This window comes from Orycteropus afer, unplaced genomic scaffold, assembly GCF_000298275.1.
Source record: "Orycteropus afer afer isolate SDZICR_OR568_19922 unplaced genomic scaffold, OryAfe1.0 scaffold00020, whole genome shotgun sequence".
Classification (NCBI taxonomy): domain Eukaryota; kingdom Metazoa; phylum Chordata; class Mammalia; order Tubulidentata; family Orycteropodidae; genus Orycteropus; species Orycteropus afer.
The window spans coordinates 10,982,250-10,993,729 of record NW_006921607.1 but is presented as its reverse complement, the minus strand read 5'-3'; positions in this window follow the sequence as shown (position 1 = coordinate 10,993,729).

Here is an 11,480-nt window from a genome sequence, read left to right as displayed (position 1 = left end):
AGATAAACCGTTCCTTAACTTTTACAATAACGGACTATTACAATATTTGTCTTTTTGTGATTGACTTATTTCACTCAGCATAATGTCCTTCAAGTTCATCCACATTATGTGGTGTTTTGCAGATTCTACATTATTCTTTAGTGTTGCATAGTATTCCATTGTGTGTATATATAGTTTGGTTATCCATTCCTCAGTTGATGGACACCTAGGTCGCCATAGGGTTTCCAAGGCTGTAAATCTTTACAGAAGCAAACTGCCTCATCTTTCTTCTGCAGAGTGGCTGGTGGGTTCAAACCACCAGCCTTTTGGTTAACAGCCAAATGCCTGAAACACTACATCACCAGAGCTCCTTACAAAATAAAATTAGAGCAGGATAATTGCCCATATACTCATCACCCAATTTCAACAAACTCAGCTTCAAAGATGGTCAACTCATGCCAGCTGTATTTTGTTTACATCTGCACTGGATTATTCTGAAGGAAATCCCAAACATCCTATCATTTCACCTATATCATTTCAGAATACATCAACAAAACATATCTATGAAAATCAACAACTGTTCTTTCATATCCTCAAATAGCCAATTAATGATTGTCATGGATTGAATTGTGTCCCCCAAAATAAGTGTCAACTTGGCTAGTCCATGATTCCCAGTAGTGTGTGGTTGTCTTCCATTTTGTGATCTGATGTAATTATCCTCCTTTTTCTGGTGGTGTAAATTCTGATCTCTGCATTAATGAGGCAGGATTATGTTATGTTAATGAGGATTAGTTTATGTTTGTTATGTTAGTAAGGCAGGATTAGGGTGACTGCATAACCCTTACTCAGGTCACAATTCTGATTAGATGTAAGGGGAGTTTCCTTGGGGTGTGGCCTGTATCGCCTTTTATCTTGCAAGAGATGGGAGAGAAGGGAACAGAGGAGGAGGTACCTCAGTAGCACCAAGAAAGAGGAGCCAGGAGCAGAGCGTGTTCTTTGGACCCAGGGTCTCTGACCTGAGAACCTCTTAGATCCAGGGGAAGATCGATGCCAAGACACATGGAGATTTCCAAGGAATACTGGGCTCACAGATACTGAGGGGAGAAAAGGACCTTCCTCCAGAGCCAACAGAGAGAAAGCTTTCCCCTAGAACTGTTGTTGTTGTTGTTAACGTACTGTTGAGTCAGACCTGACTCATAGCGACCCCTCCTTGGGTTTCCAAGGCAGTATCACTACGGAAGTAGATTGCCCCATCTTTCTTCCGAGGAGTGGCTGGTGGGTTTGAACCGCCAGCCGTCTGGTTAGCAGTCAAGTGCTTTAGGCACTATGCTACCAGAGCTCCCTCCCCTAGAACTAGCACCCTGAATTCAGACTTCTAGCTTGTGAGAGAATAAATTTATTTATTAAAGCCATCCACTTGCATTTCTGTTATAAGAGCACTAGATAACTAAGAAGTGAACAGAGAGTGATTGGTAATGATTATTAGGTTTCTTTTTGAACTGATGAAAATGTTCTGGAATTAGATATGGGTGATGATTGCTCAACATTGTGAATACAGTAATGTCCCAGGTTCCTTAGGTTATGAACCTCCCACTTAAAACTTGTACTTGTCCTTTAACAGTATGTAAATCTGCCCTGGCTTTGAAACAATTGAATCAGTCCCTACTGGCTACAAATTCTTCACCACAATCACCTTCACCTGCTGCACATGCTGGTTTGAAGTCATTGAAAAGGGTTCGACCTTTTCCAGCACTAAGGAAAATAAGAACCATATGCACCTGTTCTGCCTGACTTCTAAATTTAACATAAAGACACACTTAGGAACAGATCTCGTAATTGGGGGACTGCCTGTATACTGAAAACCATTGAATTGTACACTTTAAAAGAGAATTTTATGCTTTGTGAACTTTATCTCAAGAAGCAAGAAAAGAAAAGGAACATACACACCCCTCAAAAAGCAGCAGTACTTTGCAGTCAACAGAGTTGGTCGTAAAATTTATCAAAGGAAGTATTCTATAAGCAGAGAAAGGTAAGCTTTTTATAGTTTTTTATAAACTTTTTTTTATACAGTAACAGTTTAGTACATTAGAGCAGTGTTTTGAACTGTAACTCATGACCCATTAGTGGATCAAGATATGAATTTAATGTCACAACTTTTTTTTAAATAATGAAATAGAATGGGTTAGAAAATATTAAGAGTGCAGTTTATGGATTCTTGGCAAGAACCATGGGCACTGACACAATACTAAGTCTAATTGGATTGCACTGCCTGAGAGAGAAGAGGGTGTGAAAAATACACACTTTGGCTAAGAGCAGGTTGTGTTACTTTGTTCACTGTCATTTTGATCTTCTGGAATGTATCTGTCAATATGACCATTACTGTATAATGGGAGAACCCAATATTACTTAATTTTACATCAATGTAATTTGTAGTCAGTTACGAATTAAAGTGTGAGACACTTTTATTCATTTTTGTCATGACTTTCAACTGAGTTTTGGTTAGGAATTTGCAGTGCAATTTTTCAGAAAGGCATAATTGGATAGGAAAATTTTGAATTTGTGACAATTGTAGCATTTTAATAGAACTAGTTCAAACTGCCTATAAATGGATTGAATGTCAGAGAAAACAAGAATGGTAAGTGAAAAATATGGGAAGAGTGAACAGTGATATTGAGGGAAATATCAATTCTAATCAGCAAATTTTGACTTCATTTGTGCCTCATTAAAAAGAGTAAGCATAAAACTTAGAATTTTTAAAATAAAGTTTTATCAAATGTGCAAAAGCAACAAAAATGGCTGAGGCCAATGTATTATTTGGAATATTCTTGCAAATGAAAGAATAAAACCCGCATATTAAAAAGATGCATGGGAACGGCATGTTGTGCTGAATTCAATCAATCTCCTGAATATTTTCAAAGAAAGGAAAATATATCTAATGTGATGGGCAGTTCTTAGTCATCTCGTGACTACTAATGAGAAAGCCTTATTATTGTTGTATTTGGTTACATATTATGTGCCAAAAGATATAAACTGCTCACATAGTGCCTAAAAGAAAATGATTCTACTGGCATTTTTTTTTTTTTTTTTTAAGTTTTGTGATTTGGGTGAAAGTTTACAGAGCAAATTCATTTTCCATACAGCAGTTCATACACATTTTGTCTCATGATATAGACTACAATTGCCCACAATGTAACAGCTCTCTTCCTACTTCCTCTCCATTGTTACCTCTTCCCTGTGTCCTTCCCTCCCATGTACTTCTGCCTCTCCATCAGTCTCTCTGTGCAAACACTGCCCTTCTGTCCTCCCATGATTGATTTCTCTAAGGAGTGTATCTATCTGATGTAAATGTTTAGCCCAAATGATGGTCTTTTATTTGGCTGGAAGCCACAGGAGTGAGGTCATGAAAGTTGGTTGGCTGTCTTGAAGGAAAGTACAAAGGAGATAATAAGAATACAAGAATAAAATAAATTCGTATTTTTCCAAATGAAAAACAATCTCATTTGGAAAATATCTTCAAAGTGTTTTTTTTTTTAAAGAATGTTGGCTTATTTAACTGAGATAGATATATATATATATATATATATATATATATATATATATATATATATATATTACATTCCACCAGCCACTCCTCGGAAGGAAGGTTGGGCAATCCTACTTCCGTAGTGATACTGCCTTGGAAACCCAAGGAGGGGTCGCTATGAGTCAGGGCTGACTTGACGGCACATAACAACAACAACAACAATATTACATTCTTAGAGAATTAGATTAGAAACTCCTTTGGGGAAACTATTCCGGTACATCAGCCTATCCAAGCATTCCAAATGATGTTACTGTTACGACAAGCAACATTTCAACATATGTTTCAATATATATTGTGTTGTCATTAGGTGCTGTCGAGTCTGCTCCGACTTATAGCAACCCCATGCACAACAGAACGAAATACTGACCAGTTGTGTGCCATCCTCACAATCCTTGCCATATTCGAGCCCATTGTTGCAGCCACTGTGTCAACCCATTTCATTGAGAGTCTTCCCCTTTTTCACTGACTCTCTGCTTTACCAAGCATAAAACCAGGGAATGGTTCCTTCTAACAATATGACCAAAGTAGGTGAGACAAAGCCTGGCCATTCTTGCTTCAAAAGTGCATTCCAACTGCACTTCTTCAAGGACAGATTTGTTCATTCTTCTGGCAGTCCATGGTATTTTCAGTATTCTTCAGCCACACCATAATTCATTTGATCTCATTGGTCTTCCTTATTCATTGTCCAGCTTTCACATGCACATGAAACAATTGAAAATACTGTGCCTTGGGTTACGCACACCTTAGTCTTCAAAGTGACATCTTTGCTTCTTAACACTTTAAAAAGGTCTTTTGCAGTAGATTTGCCCAGTGCAATACAACATCTGATTTCTTGACTGCTGTTTCCACGGACATTGAATGTGGAGCCAAGTAAAATGAAATCACTGACAATTTCCATCTATCTCCATTTATTGTGATGTTGTTTATTGGTCCAGTTGAGGATTTTGTTTTCTTTAGGTTGAGGTGTAATCCATACTGAAGACTATAGTCTTTGATCTTCATCAGTAAGTGCTTCAAGTCATCTTCACATTCAACAAGCAAGGTTGTGTTATCTGCATATTGCAGGTTGTTAATGAGTCTTCCTCTTATTCTGATGCCATGTTCTTCTTCATACAGTCCAGCTTCTCAGATTATTTGCTTAACATACAGAATGAATAAATATGGTGAAGAGATACAACCCTGACACACACCTTTCCTGATTTTAAACCATGCAGTATTCCCTTGTTCTGTTTGAACAAAAGCATCTTGGTCTATGTACGGGTTCCTCATGACCACAGTTAAGTGTTCTAGAATTCCCATTCTTCACAATGTTATCCATAATTTGTTATGATCCACCCAGTCAAATGCCTTTGCATAGTCAGTGAAACACAGGTAAACATCTTTCTGGTATTTTTTGCTTGCAGCCAAGATCCATCTGGTATCAGCGATGATATCCCTTGATCCATTCACATCCTCTTCTGAATTCAGCTTGAATTTCTGGCAGTTTCCTGTCAATATACTGCTGCACCAGTGTTTGACTTATCCTCAGCAAGATTTTTTTACTTGTGTGTGATATAAATGATACTGTTTGATAATTTCCACATTCTGTTGGGTCACCTTTCTTTGGAATGGGTAAAAATATGGATCTCTTCCAGTCAGTTGGCTTAGGTAGCTGTCTTCCAAATTTTTTGGCATAAAGAGTAAGTGCCTCTAGCACTGCATCCATTTGTTGAAACATCTCAATGGGTATTCTGTCAATTCCTGGAGCCTTGTTGTTTTTTTTTTTTTTTGCCAATTCCTCAGTGCAGCTTAGACTTCTTCCTTCAGTACCATTGGCTCTTGATCATATGCTACCTTCGAAATAGTTGAACATCGACCAACTCTTTTTGGTATGGTGACTCTGTGTATATCTTCCATGTTTTGATGCTTCTTGCATCATTCAGTATTTTGCCCATAGACTCCTTCAATACTGCAACTTGAAGCTTGAGTCTTTTCTTCAGTTCTTTCAGCTTGAGAAATGCTGAGTGTGTTCTTTCCTTTTGGTTTTCTAACCCCAGGTCTTTGCACATTTCATTAAAAATACTTTAGTCTTCTCAAGCTACCATATGAAATCTTCTGTTCAGCTTGTTTATCTCATCATTTCTTCCATTTACTTTAGCTACTTCTAGTCAAGGGAAAGTTTCAGAGTCTCTTCTGACATACATTTTGGTCTTTTCTTCCTTTTCTGTCTTTTTAATGACCATTTGCTTTCTTCATGTATGATGCTCTTGATGTCATCCCACAACTCGACTGGTCTTCAGTCATTGGTGTTCAATGCATCAAAACTGTTCTTCAGATGGTCTCTATATTAAGGTGGGATATAATCAAGGTCATATTTTGGCTCTCATGGAATTGTTTTAATTTTCTTCAGCTTCATCTTGAACTTGCACATGAGCAATGGATGGCTGTTCCACAGTCAGCTCCTGGCCTTGTTTTGATGGAAGATACTGAGTTTCTCCATCACCTCTTTCCACAGATGTAGTTGATCTGATTCCTATGTATTCCATCTGGCAAGGTCCACATGTATAGCTACCATTTGTGTTGTTGAAAAAAGGCATTTTCAATGAATAAATCATTGCACTTGCAAAATTCTGTCATGTGATCTCAGACATCATTTCTAACACAAAAGTCCTATTTTCCAACTACTGATGATTCTTCCTTGTTTCCAACTTTCACATTCCAATCACCAGTAATAATTACCATCACTTGTTTGTCAGTTTGTTGTACTGTGGTGGCTTTTGTGTTGCTGTGAGGCTGGAGGCTATGCCATCAGTATTTAAAATACCAGCAGGGTCACCCATGCTGGATAGGTTTCAGCAGAGCTTCCAGACTAAGACAGACTGGGAAGAAGAATGAAGCCATCCACTTCTGGAAGAACTGGCCACTGAAAACCTTCTGAATAGCAGTGAAACACTGTCTGATGTATTACTGGAAAACTCTATGAATAACCCTGAAACCTTGTCTGATATAATACCAGAAGATAAACCCCTCAGATTGGAAGGCATTCAAAATACGACTGGGGAAGAGCTACCTCCTCAAAGTACAGTTGACTTTAATGATATGGATGGAGTAAAGCTTTCAGGACCTTCATTTGCTGATGGGGCATGACTCAAAATGGGAAGAAACAGCCACAACATCCATTAATAATCAGAATGTGGAATATACGAAGTATGAATCTGATAAAATTGGAAGTTGTCAGAAATGAAATGGAATGCATAAAGAGCTATATTCTAGGCATTCCAAAAACCAAGCCAAACTCACTGCCATCAAATTGATTCTGATTCATAGAGACCCCCTCTGGGTTCCTGAGGTGGTAAATCTTTACGGAAATAGGTTGCCCGGTCTTCCTCCCTTCATAGTGGAGTGGCTGGTAGGTTTGAACTGCCAACCTTGTGGTTAGCAGTCAAATGCCTTAGGCACTACACTACCAGAGCTCCTATCCTAGGCATTAGTGAGCTGAAATGAATTGTTCTTGGCCATTTTGAATCAAACAATCATATGGTCTCCTATGCCAGGAATGACAAATTGAAAAGCAACGGTATCACATTCATCATCAAAAATAATGTTTCAAGATCTGTCTTGAAGTACAGCTGTCAGTGATAGAATAATCTACAAGGAAGACCAGTTAATGCTACTATTATTCAATATATATACTTCCCAGAAATAAAAAAGAATGAAGCACTGTTACACAGAACAACATGGATGAATATCAGAAATATTGTGTTGAGTGAAAGAAGCCAGATAAAAGACTGCATACTATACAGTTCCATTTATATGAAGTTCTAGAATAGTCAAAACTAATCTGTGACGATAAAAATCAGAACAGTGTTTGCCTGAGGGTCAGGAGTTGACTCGGAAAGACAGATACATCAAACCAAAACCCAAACTCACTGCTGTCAAGTTGGATCCGACTCATAGCAACCCTTCCTTTGGTTTCCAAGGCGGTATCACTACCGAAGTAGATTGCCCAATCTTCCTTCCAACAAGTGGCTGGTGGGTTTGAACCTCCAGCCTTCTGGTTAGCAGTCAAATACATAGATGAAGATAAAATATAATGTTAACAGTTGGTGAGTCTAAACAAAGGATGATAGTATTACTGCTCTTCGTATTTTACTGTAGTTTTGAAATCCTCCTCCCAAAAGTGTGTAGGGAAAATAAGATAATTCAGAGTGATTCGCCAATGGTAAGTGTTCAGTAAAAGGTAGCTCTTATACCACAGTATAACTCCGTAAGGACTGAGAATTTCCTTTTACTTTACTCCCAGCACTTAGAATGGTGCCTGGCACATAACTCGGTCCTCAGTAAATGTTTTTAAAACAAAGCATTGAAAGGTTGTACATTAGAAATGTAGTAATGTGAAAACAATTTCATTATACAAAATAACACCGCAGGACAAGGTATGGTTGGGACAGCTGTTTTTATGGCCTGAATACAACTGTGCCAGTTGCTTTGATTAAAAAGAACTTCTCTACAAAAGAAAATGATCTGATTTTAAAAAATTGCTTCAGAAAATCTGTCGCCCAACTGGGATGAGCTTGGCAGTTCATTTATCTTCATGTTTCTTTAAAACATTTGAGAATTTCTTTTCTTTTTTAAGTCACTTTGGAGCTTGCTTCATTTTCCTAGTGCTGACCCAAAGTTAACGCAGTTGGGCCTCGTTAGGGGTTGCGGTACTACGCCCTCTGGTGGTAGGAGATTCAGTTTCTATGGAAAAGGCCAGTTGAACAGAAATCAAGTGGAAAGACTGCCTTTACTCAGAGGTTTTTGGAAACCTATCTCCTTACTTTCTGGTCACATAGTGTCCTCAAGGGCTGAGTTTGATGTGATCATTTTTGACTCGTTGAACAGCTAGCTTTAGGGGATGCCTGGGCCAGGCTGGACTGAGGAAGGTACAAATTTCGGAATGGAAAGTGACATTTGTAGTTGGGTCAAAGCTGAGATAGGAAGATTTGTCCTCAGCATGATGAGTGCCAAGGGAAGCCCAGAAGGCCATTGGATTGTATAATTTGTCAGGGTCCAGTCTGCTCATTGTGACAAGGATGAGAGTACTGTGTACTCAGCCATCTGCCCCTGGAAGAGGTCTGGGCGGAACCCTGGGGGTATGGATTATTCAGGGGAAGGCTGGCTGCTGCCCACACAGGAATCTGGCAGGAGTCCAGTTCACCAACGACCAGTTTGATATCCCTGGAAATGACTTTTCCTTTTTCTTAATTTCTAACATTAAAAGACTCAGCTTTTTTATCCCCCCGAGTGTAAAAATGGTAAATGATGGGTGCAAAATAATAATAAGAAGAAGAAATAATGAAAGATATTAATAAAAGCAGAAGTCACCTGAAATGGCTGCATTGTGATAACCACAGATGACATTTTGGGTGAGGTTTCTTTCAGATAATTCTACACATATGAACACACAGAGTAGGAATGTCTAATTATACATTAAGGGGACCATAATATACCTACTTCTCCACAACTTGCTTTATTTTTCTCTCAACAATGAGAGATGAAAATCTTTTCATCTAGTTATAATGTATGATTTTTTTTAATTAAAAAATTTAAAGTATTTTTCATTATTAATGTATGTTCATAATGAAAATACAAATAATACAAAAGTGTAAAAGTTAGAAAAATGAACATTCTCCCCCATCTCCTAATTCCATTCCCCAGTGATAGTTATTATTAACTATTTAGCCCTTGGCTGCTAACCAAAATGTTAGTGGTTTGAACCCACCAGCCCGTCCTCCGGAGAAAGATGTGGCAGTCTGCTTCCATAAGATTTGCAGCCTTGGAAACCTTATGGGGCAGTTCTACTCTGTCCTTTAGGGTCACTATAAGTCAGAATTGACTCGATGGCAGTGTTTCTTGTGTTTTTAATTTGATGCGTAATCTTCCACATTATGTAATACATTAAAAAACAAAAAAACACACTGCCATAGAGTCGGATCTGACTCATAGAGACCCTCCTTGGGTTTCTGAGGAGGTATCACTACAGAAGTAGATTGCCCAACCTTCCTTTAGAGGAGTGGCTGGTAGGTTTGAACCACCAGCTTTCTGGTTAGCAGCCAAATCCCTTAGGCACTGCGCCACCAGAGCTCCATGTATCAGTCTTCAATGTGATATTTTTACTTAACTATGCCACAGATGGGAGCTCTGGTGGTGTAGTGCCTAAGGCATCTGACTGCTAACCAGAAGGCTGGCAGTTAGTTCAAACCCACCAGCCACTCCTCAGAAGGAAGATCGGGCAATCTACTTCTGTAGAGCTACTGGCTTGGAAACCCAAGGAGGAGTTGCTATGAGTTAGAAACGACTTGAGTTTAGTTTTTTGGTTTATGCCACAGACATCTTTCTATGTCAGTTCTATGTGTGTGTCCCTATTCCTTTTAGTGACTTTATAGTAGTATTCCATTGTATGGATGAAACAGAATCCATTAGCCAGTCACCTATTCATGGATATTTTGATTGGTTACAATATTTTTACATATAAATACAGTGCTGAATATTTTAATAATATATCTTGTTATATGGGGGCTCTGGTTGTGTTTATTTAGTTATTGCTAAGGTATAAATTCCTAGAAGTGGATCTAGTGTTATGCATGTTTATATATAATTTCTTCCCGTCTGACCTATAGTTCTATAGTTGTTTACTCTCTGCATCCTTTCCTGGCACTAAGTAAAGATGGAATATTTGTTAATTGGATTAATGGATTAGTGAACAGATGCATGAACTCCTTACAAAATTATAAGGAAATGCAAAACAACCCCCCCAAAAATTGGTAGATAGGAACAGACAGTTCACAAAAGAAAAGACCGGTAAGTGTGTAAAAACATGTCCATCCTAAGGTTTACAGGTGGTAGAATGCCAATGGCGAGACTATAAATTAAAATACATTCTGGAAGCAATTTTTTAGCAGTGTGAATTAAGCTGTAAGGAAGCCCATGCCTTTTGATCAATAATTACTCCTTTAGGAATCTCTCCTAATTATATTATTTAATATGGATGATGACTTACATAAAGATGCTTATTGTGTTATTTGTGGTAAAGAAAGAATATGGAAACAATGTAACCACTAAATAAGAAAATAATTGTAGTATTTCAATATGATGGCATATCTGAGCCATTGAATACCATTTTTTATGAAATAAAATACTAAGATTTTAAATAAGAATTAAACATGCATATACACAGGGTCACTATGAGTCAGAGCCAACTCGAGGGCATCTAACAACAACATATAGTGCTTATACAGAAGATTTCAATGTTGATGAAGTCAAATCTATTTATCTTTTCCTATTTATGGCTTCTAGGTTTTATGCTCCACCACTCGTCTGTCAGTTTGTCATACGGTGGTGGCTTGCATGTTTCTGTAATGCTAGAAACTATCCCACTGGCATTTCAAATACCAGCAGGTCACCCATGGTGGACAGGTTTCAATGGAGCTTCCAGACTAGGATGGACTGGAAAGAAGGACGTGGCCAGGTCCACAGCTGGAAAAATAAGCCACTGAAAACCTTATGAATAACAAGGGAATATTGTCTGATACAGTGCCGGAAGATGAGCTCCTCAGGTTGGAAGGCACTCAAAATATGACTATGGAAGAGCTGCCTTCTCAAAGTAGAGGTGACCTTAATGATGTGGATGGAGTAAAACTTTTGGGACCTCCATTTGCTGGTGTGGCATGACTCAAAATGAGAAGAAACAGCTGCAAGCATCCATTAACAATCAGAAAGTGGGATGTATGAAGTAGGAATCTAGGAAAATTGGAAGTTGTAAAAAAATGAAATGGAATGCACGAAGATCAATATCCTAGACATTGTTGTTGTTGTTGTTAAGTGCCGTCGAGTCGTTTCCGACTCATAGCGACCCCATGCACAGCAGAACGAAACACTGCCCGATCCCGCACCA